Source organism: Festucalex cinctus, chromosome 15, assembly GCF_051991245.1.
Source record: "Festucalex cinctus isolate MCC-2025b chromosome 15, RoL_Fcin_1.0, whole genome shotgun sequence".
Lineage (NCBI taxonomy): Eukaryota > Metazoa > Chordata > Actinopteri > Syngnathiformes > Syngnathidae > Festucalex > Festucalex cinctus.
Window position 1 is genome coordinate 19898366 of NC_135425.1, and position 14282 is coordinate 19912647.

The window sequence follows — 14282 nt, forward strand, 5'->3', positions numbered from 1 at the left end:
TTTGCCGTGATAATTCATTCTTGCAGGTTTTTGCAGCAAAAAAAGTCCAAAAGTTTGTGCATGTTGGCAACTTGGCAATCATTAGTCGTCCACTATGAAGCGTGACCTTGATTTTTAGGACAACGGCAGCCTGCGGAGTGTCACTGGCTGTCACACGCGTCGCAACAATTCAATTAGATTTCACAGGACGTCTCCATCTTTGACGCGCGCCATGTATTTGTTCCAAACATGATTCGATTTTCACAGCGCATGAGACGCTAAGAGAAAATGCTGCGAATCGGCGTGAAATGGGAAGCTGACCAGCACGGATGTGATTTATAGGAGAGACAAAGCACAGGCTGGAGTTAAGATGATATTTTGTTGAATACAAGAGGTCTTGAATTTCCCACGAAACTGACATGCGACATTTTGAGGTGGTAAATGGCGTGCCTTGAACTAGAATACAAGAACATACTGTCACGTGACACAAAGAAGGCATGCTCAGTTGCAGTTACAGTTTTGCTTTATATTTGTGGCCTGGAAGTGTTTTTCGTGCAAATATTTACTGTAGGCAACGTGGTGAAACGCTGGTCAGCACTTGTCATCAATTGGCCTTAACTCATTCACTCTCAGCCATTTTCACTGAAGCAACCTCCTTCGGCTCTTTTACTGGATTTTGACTCATTTTGCAAGGCCCACAGAATATTGTGTTCTATTGCTTTAAAAACATGCAACTTACAAAAGAAAGATTAAAGTATCTTCTTTCATTTCATTTCTAGCATTAGATTATTAGTTTCCTCATTATTCAAACCTGTTGAAAACACTGGGGAAACGAGCTTATTGCAACATGGCCCTCTTATACTCTGCTGCCACCTGCTGGCCGTTTTGGTAATAACTACCATTGTTTCAACCATTCTCTTCAGTTCAGAGGCTGCATCAAAGCCTTCTCTAACATAAAAAAACAAACATATAAATGCGTCTTTGGGACACTGGTAATATTTAAAATAGAACATATTTATACGTTTTTGGGAGCAAATGAGTTGTGAATGTGAGTGGGAGATGTTGTCTTGCATTGATAAGGCCCATGCACTGAACTGCATGCTAAGCCAAAACCATATGGCCGTCAGTCGTCATGAGATCTTTAAATACATGACAAGAAACTGCAAAAAATAAACGCACATGCTAACGTTAGCCTACTTTTCAGACCAGTTCCATACGCCACTACAGGACTACAGGGCTCCCGTTTTCTTAAGATGGCAAACGAGTTGAGTAAATCAACAGCACCTGTGCTAAAAAAAATATATATATATATATAGTGAATCAACACCACTTTTGGTTTCATTGCACGGTTTTGCCTCCATTGCTTCAAAACACAGTATCCAGAATTATTCAACGATCAATAATCAATTATTGCCACCTTGCGTTAAGATCATTACCTAGTTTTATTGAATTTCCTTATTTGTTGTTGATGTTTTATTCATGAACTTATATTTATACGCGTTTTAATCAAGTCATTATGAAGTGTCCTACTGTAGATGCAATTGCATAGAACTTCATGATATGCTGAATGTACGTTTCTTGTTTTTCCCTCAGGTTGTAGCCAGTGTTGATTTGTTTCTTCATCTGTTAGGCTGGCTGATTTTTTGTCAATTTGTGTGTGCGTGACCGCGTGTGTGTGTTTGTGTAGAAGAGCTGGATTTAACCCAAGAAAAACTGCCTGGCGTTTTTTTTAATTTTTTTTTTATTGGTGATTTTAATCCACATTGCCACGCAGAAACCTATGTTGGGCTGCCTGCAAGTTTGTTACTGTGAGATAACAAATGTTTTTTCGCTGATTCAGCGCCGTGCGTGTCAGCACATTTCATGTGTTGTCGTCAGCTACCCCAAAGATCGCCACCATTTTCTTTCACCATGTCAAACATCCCCCAAAAGATTATGAGTGATGTTTGAAAATTAAAGTTTGCGCAACTTAAGATCGTAGTTTTTTCAATAACTGAAAGTCCAAGGCTAATCAGTGGCATGGAAATGTCTCACCTGTCTTGGAAGGGTGAGTACTAGTGTTACTTTTAGCGCTGTCAAAGTTAAAGCGTTAACTCATTGATTAATCACAATAAAAAATTATGACGTTAATCATATTTTAATGCAGATAAATCGCACTACCAATTTTGACCGCAGATAATCCTTAGCTAAGCTTGACAGCGGCTGGTTATGTTAAAGGGAGCACATGTGTTTGAGCAATAAACATAACTAGGTGCATTAAAATAAAGCGTTTAATAAATGGGGGTGGGGGGGCTGTAAAAAAATGTTGAAGACGTCCTCATAACATTAAATGTCGAAAGAATTAACACACAACAGGTGCTCTTCAAATTTGACGGGCAAAACAAGAATGTCGTTTTTTTAAATTAACTGATTAATTGTGATTAATCAAAATTCTAAGATGATTAATCTGATTAAAAATTGTAATTGTTTGACAGCTCTAGTTACTTTTAGTTTTATTATTAAATTGTTAGAGATACTTGACTCATTTTGCCATTTTCAGCAGTAAAAGGTGAATATTTCATCTAGAATGAATGTTATAACTTAATTATTATTCATGTACAATTAATACTTTTAAAATGTTGCTGTCAACTGAAGATGGCATCACACGTGCTCAGAAAACACGTAATAATCAATCATGGTCACTTCACTTTATTTCTGGGTTGGTCATGTGATGTTAGCAAACTGAGCCATGATTGGCTGTTACCTGTTTCCTGAGCTCGTGTGATGTCATCTTCAGTCGACAGCAAGTGGCAAAATGTGTCTTTAAAGGTATTAATTGTACATGAAAAATAATGAAGTGATTACATTAATTATAGAGAAAATTCTTACTGCTGAAAAATGGCTAAATGAGTCAAGTATCCCTTTAACTCATTTTTTTTTTTCAACCCACCTAAAACATTGTCTGTAGACTTTACATTATTTCCAATTGGGAACTATTTTTTTGTTAAGTGTTGAAGTTAGAAGAACTTGGGCATTACCTTGCATCACAAAATATATTACATTTCTCTAGAAGTGAATTAGGATGTTTGCCACATGGCTGATAGGCTTTCCTGTCTGGAATAAATGCTTTTCATTGTAGTAAATGGAGAGCGTTTCCAAAGCATATCCATGTAGCTTCACTGCAGGCTCCTCTTTGGCAGCTTCACCTTTCTTTGTCACCCTCCCTCCTCCTCATCCTCCTCTTCCTCTTGTGTCTAATTGTCTTCTCGCGACTGTGATTTTGCAACTTCATACTTGTTCTGTTTGCGTTTTCACACACATGCACACTCACACACACACACACTGTCCCTTCTCGCTCCTTTTGTTCTTGTATTTGCTCTCACGGCTGTTCAGTTAATTTTTCTATCTCATGAGCTTGGGACTACGAATGCCGTACGTAGATGTATAATGGAGGCCGCTGCAGGTGTTTGTGTGCTTCTTGAGGCATTAGCTGCCGCCGCCGCTGTTTGTTTGTTTGTTTTTTTGTTTACCTCCCGCAGCCACTTGGAGTCCATTTGCGTTCGCCTCAAGGGATCGCACACACTCGCACAAAGATGCACGCGCAAAGACAACAACATGCATCTGTCCGTCTCAGGTTTCATTATGGCAGCCCACAGCGTGTGGATCGGGATCAGAGCTGCTGGGAGAAAGGGGCCCATTGTAGTTTTGATAGTTTTTAGAAGTCCTCCGAGGGCTATTTTAAGTTTGTGAAAAAGTATGATTTAACGAGGCAGCGGAGGGGTCTAGTGGTTAGCACATCTGCCTCACAGTTGAGGTCCTGGGTTCAAGTTTCGGCTTCGGTCTTCCTGTGTGTAATTTGAATGTCCTCCCTGTGCTTGCGTGGGTTTTCTCCCTGACTAATTGATTGTGTGCGATTGGCTGTTGGCATGTTCCAAATTCTTGGCGACAAGAAAAACTGTTTGCGACCATTAAAACTGTTTAAGGATGCCTGGCGAACATCTTTGCAACCTGTAACCAGTTCTGATGAAAAAAACAACAACATTCGTATGTTCACAAACACTTGCAAGCCTTTGCTGCTCAGTAGAGCTGTCAAGATTAATTGATAATTAATTGACTATCAGATTAATTGACCACTGTTTAATCAAGTAATCGTTCTGAACGATTTTTTAATGAAAATGGTCTAAATTTTCTGATTTCAGCATATCAACAGTAATTGGTAACCGATTTCTGTAGTCCTTCATGAAAGAAGACTCATTATGTTCTGTGTTTAATCAAAATAAGACATTTGCAAACATCTGTTTTTACTTTGGAAAACAATGACCAAACCAGTAATGTAGTAAATCATCAACCCCGCTCCCTTTTTTTTTTAATCACTATACAAATACAAAATAATCACCAATAAACAGTAATCCACGTGAAAATGTTTTTGTAATACACTTTAATGCAAAATTAAAATGAATCATATTAGTCGGTTAATCAATTGCATAATCGATAGATTAATCAATTCTAAAAATATTCGATGGTGACAGTACTTCTGCTCAGTGAGGAATGGGCTTTAGGAAGCAGTCAACACTTGTATTTCTCTGACAACAGTGCATGTTTCCTTATTGGCTGTCATTCAGTTTCACATCACAATCAAGGCGTCCATTGCTTGGCCCAACTTGTGAAAGAATTTGTGATCGTACATTTTGAAAAAGTTTAACGTTTACGATTGTTTGGCATTACCTTTTGAAAACCCTTGCTGAATTTGATCGCAATAGAGGAAAATTGCTCAAATGAAACCTGATTGTTGGTATGGGTGCACGGTGAATGAACTGCTCTTTAGTCTCTACCAACTGGCTTGAAAGTGACCAAAAGGCATCATCTTGTTCCCAGATGGTGTGTAACTTTTTTTTTTTTTTTTGTGTGTGACTTTCTCTTTGGTTCTATGTGGCTCCAACAGCCAAATCCCGATTCCTGCGTTAGTACCGAGAAGGGACCCAAACCTAAACTCTTTTGTTTACGGCCACTTTAATATTTACGATTGTATTTAACGGATGATAAAAGTTTAAGGTTACACATCAGCAGAGCTGCTATATAAACTGTACAGTGTACACTCCATTTTTCAACCTGGAATTCAGCCCCCCCCACCCTTCTTTGTAAAATTAGTGTTGCATTTTTGAGTGGAAAGATACCAGACACAAATGGGCCCACTACAGATCATTTCATTGCTGTCTGTTTGTTACATAACTGCGTGAATCATGGAGGGATTTTTTTTTTTCAAAAGAAAATTATGATTCTTGATCCTCTGCATACGCAGACAACTTCACCCAGTGAGGTCTACACTCTATGTAGAGATGTTGCATTATGAGAAGTGATAAGCAATCTCTCTCTCTCTCTGTCTCTCTCTGTCTCTCTCTTTCTCTCTCTCTCTCTCTGTCTCTCTCTCTGTCTCTCTCCCGACATCCCATAATGATACTCAGACGGGCATACAGCCGCTCGGTCCCCATTGGTAGAACTGTTGCCAGGGAGCGTTGCCGTCTCAACGTGGATAGAATCTGTTGTCTGGTACACTTTAGACATGAGAACAACTGCAGGATCTGAATATTTATAACGCGGCCATTGTTCACATTGACATTGTATAGATGGGAATAAACAGCAGCCGTTTTGACTTTTAAACAGCGTTTAACTGCAAACATTTGAACTTTGTCTGTGTCAGCACTTTTGTACAACGGCACTGCCTCATACTGAAAGCTGCTTCTGATATTTTGGTTAGCTATTTAGCTGCAAACTTAAACCACAATACTAATAGGGTTACATCTGTGTCGATCAAAACTGTCTTTTGTTTTTTTTCCGTACTGCATTTAACAACGTCCGTGAAAGCAGATAAATCACAACTTCGATTGATTGCATGCCATTGATTATTTGTGTCTTGACGTAACTGAGGCAAAATGAGAACCCCAATTCCATTGAAGTTGGGATGTTGAACATTGATTTCGCAATTGTAAAATTGAGATAAAAATCTCTACAACTAACTAGCCAAGGCCAAAAGCCAACATTGAATTCCCTGACCTTTGATCCCTTAGGCCAGACTTCAGCAAAGTACGGCCCGGGGGCCACATGCGGCCCTCCCGCACTCTCTGTCCGGCCCTCACGGCAGCAACCATAAAGTCAAGATAAAGTGGGAAATATGTGGTGCTTTTATTTTCATAGTTTAGCTTTTATTTTGTGTGCACATTTGTGGACTCTAATTAAAGGCAAGGTAGCAAGCAAGAGCTATGACCTGTCTGCAGTGTTGCCAACTTAGCCTAATTGCTTTAGATAGTAAATTTTCAGACCCCACCAGAAACTATTATTCCGGAGAAGAGTTTAGCAAAAATACAACAGTGGTCCTAATGTTAGTTAACATTCTTATTTCCTGTACGGTGGAGGGATGAGGGCCAAGAAGATTTGACCTGATAATAGTGTTCTCAAATCAGTTTCATATACTTTTAGTATTGGCTGTATTAGAAGTTTTCACTGTATCATTACACATTACTGTTTATGGAGCAATAAGCTGCAATGATACATGATTGAAGTTGAAGTTTTAACTGTAATTCTGACTCTGAGATTCCAAATATTAACCTATGTAATTCATTTTTTGTATAGCCACTACAATAACAGAACTCTGTCATCTATACAGTCTGTATTTTACATATGACGTAAAGAATTTATTGGCACCCTTGCATCTACAAAAGTTAAACCCAACTAATCTGTTCCACTTGGTGGAAATTCAACTTGAGCTTTATGCATCATCATTTTAATATCAATCTCGGGTTGATACTTTTCCATTAGCTACAACCACCCCGGGGCTTCAAGCATGCTAAGCCTTTTTATGGTAGTCCCACCATATGACAAATATTTATTGTAATTCTGATTGTGCAATAATGTACAAATTCAGGTTCTGTAGCCGCCATAGGAACAGAACTCCATCATAAAACGAAGACCACCTCCATCTAGATGAGCTGTAACCGCTGTTTTTATGTTCCAATGTATTTTTGTTAGTTATTAAAAATCAGCATCTACTGTATACGTGTGAGCGCGCGCGCGCGTGTGAATGCCATCTGGCCGATTGTCTCCCCGTCTTGATTTTATTCAAATATGTCTGGACCTGCTGCTCGAGAGAATGACGCCGTGCGTAGGTATGAAATCCTTGATTAAAATCCATCAAAAGAAGGAAGGACATAGCCGCAACTCGAGATGGCGAGACGACCGAGGGGAAAGAAGAAGAAGAAGAAGAAAAAAAAAAAAAACTCTGGGAAAAGTTTGAGGTGCAAACGCGGGGCGGGAAAATGAGGACACGAAAGAAGGCGGTGGGGGGGGGGCTTTTTTATTTTTCATCAGGCATGTGCAGAATTTATATTTAATGCAGATGGGAGGGGAGTTTATGTTGGCGCATGCATACGTGCCCCGCTATTCACTCCCTGCATATATTACAGTGAATATGCGGCTGTGTGTGTATGTGTGCACACTCGGCCCGTCCTGTCTGCCTGACTCAACATATTCTCCATCCCTCCCCTCCATTAACCCCCCCCCTCCTTTCTCCTCTCTCTCACTTGGCTGGCACGAACATGCATGTCTGTAGACTCCGTACCGCGCGCCAACTTCACTGCAATGCAGCCCTCTGTGCATTAATTGGCAGCGAGACAGCGGATACGTGCTATGCAGGCGAGGAGGGAGAGTGAAGCGAAGCGAGGGAGGGGTGGAACTCGGCTGGTGAGGGGGGGGGGGGTAACATGAGGACAATCGTCACGGTAACTGATGGATGGACGAGCAGGTTCACGGCGACACACCAACAAACAAGAGTGTGCATTCCTGAGTGTGTACAGGGAGATGACGTGACTGTGTCTATAAAAGAACATTGTGAGGGAGGAGGGGAGTGTGTGTATATTTGTGTGTGTGTGTGTGTGTGGGTGTGTGTGTGTGTGTGGGGGGTGTGTGTGTGTGTGTGTGTGTGTGTGTGTGTGTGTGTGTGTGTGTGTGTGTGTGTGTGTGTGTGTTGTATATGTCTGATTGTATTAGCGGATTTGCGTCTCCTGCCTTTTGTGCCTGCTCGCTCATGTGAGTCTATATGTGCAGTGCAGATATCACAGTGCCGGGCCCAAGCTCTTTAAAGCTGCAGTCAGTGCTGGTGCTTTTGTGTGTGAGAGAACAGTTTTTTTTTTTTTTTTTATTCCTGCCACAGCTGAGGAGGTAAAGTTGAGTGCAACTTTCTCCTCTTTTTGAATTCCAATGGTAAAGTCGAAAGCAGTTTGTTACATTGACACTTTCTCTCCCACAGGAAATAGAATAAATCTCTTCCAGGTTCAGACTGTAGCCACAATCAGATAACATTTCAACATTCTTATCTGGTGCACACGTAATTAAAAACTAAAAACTAAAGTTGAATTCAAATTATTCTTATACTGGGTCAAACTGTGGCCACCATCAACCTATTGACTGTTTTAAGTAATATTTCAAGTTTTTAAAAATTAAAATAAATCAGTCAATTAATCAATTGACTAATTTATAGAATAATTGATTCTAAATATATTTGGTAGTGACAGCACTAAATAGATCCAAAACACCCGAGTCATTTGAAATCTCTCAACCAGGACTTCTGCCCCAGAGTCGAACTGTGGCCACCCTCAACCCTATAAGATGGTATCTCACTGAGAGCCGAAAGCTTGCGAGGGTGCGTGCATATTGCGATTGTTGTTTTTTTTCGTCATGCTTCGTTCAATGTTGCAAAGATGCTTGCCAGACACTTGCAAACCATTTTTATGCTCGCAAACAGTTTGTCTTGTCACAACTAAATTTTGAACATGTTTCAGAGTCAAACCAAACTGTGACCATCGTCAAACCTGTACTGGCTGTTTTTATATTCTTATCTGGCGCACAAGTTTATAAAAGAAGTTTATCACCCTTAAAATCCAAAATGCAGAACCGATGGAACACTGAGTCTTAAAAAATAAGTTAAATCGATTTGCAGGGTCAAACTGTGGTCATCGTTAGCAATGCTTGTTTGAAAGTGCTTTATAAATAAAGTTGAGTTGAGTCAGCACTAACCCTAATTTAATGTTCTTATTTGGCACACAAGTGTAAGGAACAAGATTGTTGATATCAAATTGTAGAATATGAGATCAATGCATTGCATCTGTTCAAGGTCAAACTATGGCCGTCATCATCAACGCTTCAATGATTGTTTTAACTTTCTTACCTGGCATGTGTGTTTAAAAAAAAAAATTAAAAAAAAAAGAGTGCAAGAGAGAAAATTAAAACCTAAAACCAATAGAACACTGAGTCTTAGGAATTATGTTAATCTGTTGCAGGGTCAAACTATGGCCATCATTAACTCTTTAGCGCCTTAAGTAACATTTTAACATTCTTATCTGGCACACGTGAAAAATAAAAAAAATAAAATAAAAAAAATAATCACTGGTAATGTAAAAATGTAAAAACGTAAAAATGTAATAGAGATTGAGTTCAATAATCCACGCCATGGTCAAACTGGCCATCCCCAAAACCCCTTTCACTGTTAATGGCTGTTAATTGTATTACGCTACAAGGAAGAGTTGCGTAGTGCCATTTATACACAGCATTGACTGTGGAAAAGGTGTTAAAAATGCAGTGTAAAAGGGTCTTCTTAGGGCTGATACTTTGTAATATTCCTACCTTGCTTGCCCTTTGCCAAAAGCCTATAGAGAAAGTTGATCAAGCAACGTGTAAGAAGGCATAAACATAATCACGTCAAAATTTGTGCAGAAATTCGAGCTCCGTGTGGCTTGTTGACAGTTTTCTCTGCGTACGCGTGTAGGTGTTCGCTAGAAAGGTCTGCATGATTCACTGTACAGCACACAACACTTACTCAAGCCAACTTAAAAAAAAAAAACACACAAAAAACTAAAAAACTATTGTCAAAGACAAGACACTCCAATCAAATTTACCATGATGCGTTTTGGCTACGTTGGGGAATGAGGACTTAATTATTGATATTGTGTAACTACTAGCAAGTAAGAAGAAGTGGCATGTTTTCTCCTGATGTGCATGTGTCAAACAGGGATTTCAGGAGTTACATCATTGAATGTCCAGATGATTAGTCTTGCCTCATGAAGTCAATTCTCTTTTTTTCTTAGTCATCTTTCCGTTCGGCTCCCTGTCTGTGCTAAGTCTCCATGTGTATACACCACCACTGTTGTCAGCATTAACATACTGTATTTCCTATGTATTTCTCAAAACCGGTCGTAAGTGTGATTACAGTAATAGGGAACGAGGCACAGTGGTTCGGAATCATTGGCTTATGCTATGATACTTTAACTGCCCTTATTTTTGTTTAAAAAAAAATATTGTAATAACAGACATAAACAAAAAGAATTACCTGTTCTGTATTTTACCAAACAACATTAACTGTCTTACGAATATCCGCTAGCTAAATAGTAACAGATAATGCAAAAAGCTTAAGACAGCTGAACTAAACTAGCATAAACCTTTTGGTAAGGCATGGAGACAGAGCATACAATACGCAGTCATATCTGCCTTCTTTATCTTCTTCCAAAACACATGAATGTGATTGCAGCTTACTTGTAGTTGTATGGGCTTCTGTGTTTTGTCATCAAATCTACATGAAGATTGTATATGTATCGCATATGCCCACTGAATTGCACAAAATTCTCAAGTTCTCTTCAGTTGATTGATTGATATGAAATATGAGTGTTTTGAGTTATGAGCATAGCTAGGGCTGCTCGATTATGGAAATAATAATAATAATCAAGATTATTTTGGCAATAATTGAAATCCCGATGATTCAAACTATTATTTATTTTTTGGTACAAAACAAATAAATGTTTAAGAATTTAAAAATATTAAGACCAATTTTTAAAAATTTTTAACACTAATTATGTAATTTCTTTTGGGACCAAACGGTATAGATTTATCTATTTATTTGTTTATTTATTTATTTATTCTTGGCAAAAACTTGATGTTGGAGTGCAGCATGTGCACTGCGCAGTAGGACGATCATTTATTTTTTTGGTACAGAACAAGAAAATGTTTAAACGTAAAAAAAAATAATAATAAAAATATTTTTGAATATTTTCTTTAAAACACTATAATTATTAGGGGTGTTAAAAAAAAATCGATTCGGCGATATATCGCGATACTACATCGCGCGATTCTCGAATCGATTCAATAATCAGCAGAATCGATTTTTTTTTTTTTTTTTTTTTTTTTTTTTTTTTTTTTTTTTTTTTTAGGATTCACACCTTGGGCATGGAAGAATGTTATATGAACGGAACATTAAGCCTTAATATTTTATTTTAATGCTGTTTAAACATGAAACAGATTACAACCTCTATAAGACTGAAATTTCAGCTAAATAAATAATACATTTTCATATAAATCTTACACTCTACAAGCTTACTGATTAGTATTTTCTAAATTTGAATGAAAAAAATCGCAAGAATCGACTTATAAATTCGTATCGGGATTAATCGGTATCGAATCGAATCGTGACCTGTGAATCGTGATACGAATCGAATCGTCAGGTACTAGGCAATTCACACCCCTAATAATTATGCAAGTTCCTTTTGGATGAAATAAAATTTATGAAATTTGTTATCTTAACATTTAAAAGAAGGTGCAAATGTCTACATTTAAGCAACTCAAAAATTAGTATTAATTTTTTTTCTTTTTTTTACAATGATGCTGATTTTGTAAATATGGAGTGTAATAATTGTAATTGGAATTAATTGCACAGCCCTAAGCATGGCCATGAAAAAAAATCATGGGACCCCTCTACCGTGAGTGCTTGGTTTCCTCGCTGTTGACAGGAAAAAAATTGTGGCTATAGCTCCGCCACGGTAACTTATAGCCCTCTTGCGTGAGCAGTCATGTGAATGATCCCATGCGGATCGACGCCGCCTCGTCCAGGGGATGAGCGGCGCAACTTGCCTCAACCTAATTGTCTTTCTCTGCTCGTACTGTCCTCAAATGACTTTCTCCGTCTGTCTCAGTGACCCCCCTCTCCTTCCCCAGCCTCTCCCCCTTCCTACCCACCCCCTCCATCTCGACTCTCTCTCCAGCTCTGCCCACTTTCTGACTCCGTCTGTAACTGTAGCCTGTTTTTTTTTTTTTGTGTCTCCCTCCCTCCCACTCCCTGCGACGTATAGATACTGCATTGATCCGACACGCACACACACACACAACTGAGCCTCCCACTCCTTTCATCATTGATTCACACTGCTCTCTCTCGCTCTATCACACATTCTCACCGTCTCTCATTCTGCACTGGCACTTGTTGAATCTGAGCCTGGGGAGGAGGACGGAGAGATGGGAGAGTGGCGGAGAGATCATGACAGGCAGGCAGGGGGAGTCTTTACAGCAAGGAATGGAATACCGACATAGAAGACGGATAGGAGACGGGAAAGTCAGTCATGCCGCAGAGCGAAAGAGAGTCCTGTCTTTTTGAGGGGGATTTACTAGGGTTGACACTTTAAAGAGTGCACGTCAAACTCCGCTTTTGGGACCTCACCACCGCCAACCAGTCAGCCAGCTCGCCGCCGCGTTGTCTGCACGTCGACTGCGAGGACTGTCTGAGCACGTTTCTCTGCATTAGTGCATGACACGGTTATGTGCTGCTTCCCCCAGGTGAGTAGGCGCTTATGTGCCAGAATACACACTCATTTCCCTATGCAGCCTGCACCGAGAGTGCGTGCGTGTGTTGGCGTGTGCGTGTGTGTGTGTTTAGGCATGCATACTTTTATGTAAGTAAGGCAGAGTGCATGTGTGAGTGTGTGCATGAAGTGGGAAAGAAGGGAGTACGTGAGAGAGGCGGTGACATTTTTTTTTTTCAGTTTGTATTCCTGGAAACAGCTCTGCAGCATTGCTCAATAATGAAACTGCTGTGTGTATATAACACACATACATATATATATATATATATATATAAATTCAAAGTTCATGTGGGGAAAGTGGGGTACTATTCTACCTCAATCAATTTTTTGAGGCAAAAGTTTGTGCAAAAATCTCAAGGTTGGTAAAGACGACAAATACCTTAACGTATTGCAATAGGGAATACATGAATCCAGTGGTAATGTGGCAATTTTGGGGGAAAAAATGTGCATCAAGTTGGACAGAACTTTCAAGTTCAAACTGTGGTCAAGGTTCACAACATCTCGCAAGAGTTGAGTGTGTCTGGCAAAATGTGGGGAAAAAATAAATGCTGTGGAAATGAGGTCAATTTTTGGAAGAACTAAATTGTGCTTGTGTGTAACAACGAAGATCTTGGCATATCTTGTGAGATGCAAACCATAAATACAGTAGTGGGTCGTGGTCATTTTTACAAAAAAATATGCCTGACCTTATGCAAAACGTTGAGTTCAAATTGCACAAAATGTAGTAAATGAATAGCATTTTTTTTTTGAAAAATAAACCTCAAGTCATGCAAGTCTTCCCAGTTTAAATCATTGTCATGCATGACAATGAAGACCTTACCTTATCTTGCAAGAGATGGGGGGCGTGAAAAACATCTAGCTCTAAAGTCAAGCTTGATGTCATGTACAACTTTGCCACGTTTCACTAGACTGAAGTAAACAACCTTCACTTCAAATTAGTGTGTCAAAATTTTGAAAATTTGAAAACGTATGCCTAAACAGTAGAAAACCCTTAAATCCCCCATCTTAGTGTTGTTTGAAAGGTATATAGACAATTACAGTCAATTTGAAATTTGTTGAAAATTTTGAAGAAAAGTCGCTCAACACATCCAAGTTCTAATTGTGCCCAAGTATGGACTAAGCATATATCGCTCAACTTCAATAAGTAAAATAAACTTGACAAGTACCATTGAACTTGTGAATTTGAACGTCGAAAAAGATGGTGCAATTTAAAAATATACATTTTGGAAGTAGCATGCGTTAGAATTACACCCTATTTAAAAAAGAAAAAAAGAAAAAAGGTAGGTAGGTTTGTTTAGCAAGGAACATAAAGCAGATGCCCGTGATTTAATTTAGTAGGCTATATAAAATAACGTGTCTGGGCCGGATCTGGCCCCAGGCTTTGAGTCCGTCAGACATGGTTTAAACTATCAATATGCCACAAACTATGATCTCAAAATGGTTTTGTATAATTTCAAGCACATCTTACAATTAAATGGCTTACAGATTATGATTAAAAAAAAAAATGCAAAGATGTTGTAACTTCAACATACAGCGCTTTCTCAACACCAATTACTGTATTACTTTTTAGCAGGAAATTCCCAGAACCTACTTTTTTGGTATGGCAACAGTGTGACCCTGGAACTGATCAGTTTTCAATACTTCCAGTGATAAATT

General features: G+C 39.0%; 1 protein-coding gene across 3 annotated transcripts in view; it reads left to right on the top strand.

Annotated features, from left to right (window-relative positions):
* nacc2 (NACC family member 2) overlaps nucleotides 1–14282 on the top strand; it is a 45008-nt gene that overhangs the window by 17629 nt on the left and 13097 nt on the right. Inside the window, exon 1 of one of the 3 annotated variants that reach the window (XM_077497585.1) lies at nucleotides 12114–12600. The exons of the other annotated variants lie outside the window; for them this stretch is intronic. The gene's annotated coding sequence lies outside the window, so the exon portion shown is untranslated. Of the gene's footprint in view, nucleotides 1–12113; nucleotides 12601–14282 lie in introns of those variants that run through there. 3 annotated transcript variants of the gene reach the window in all.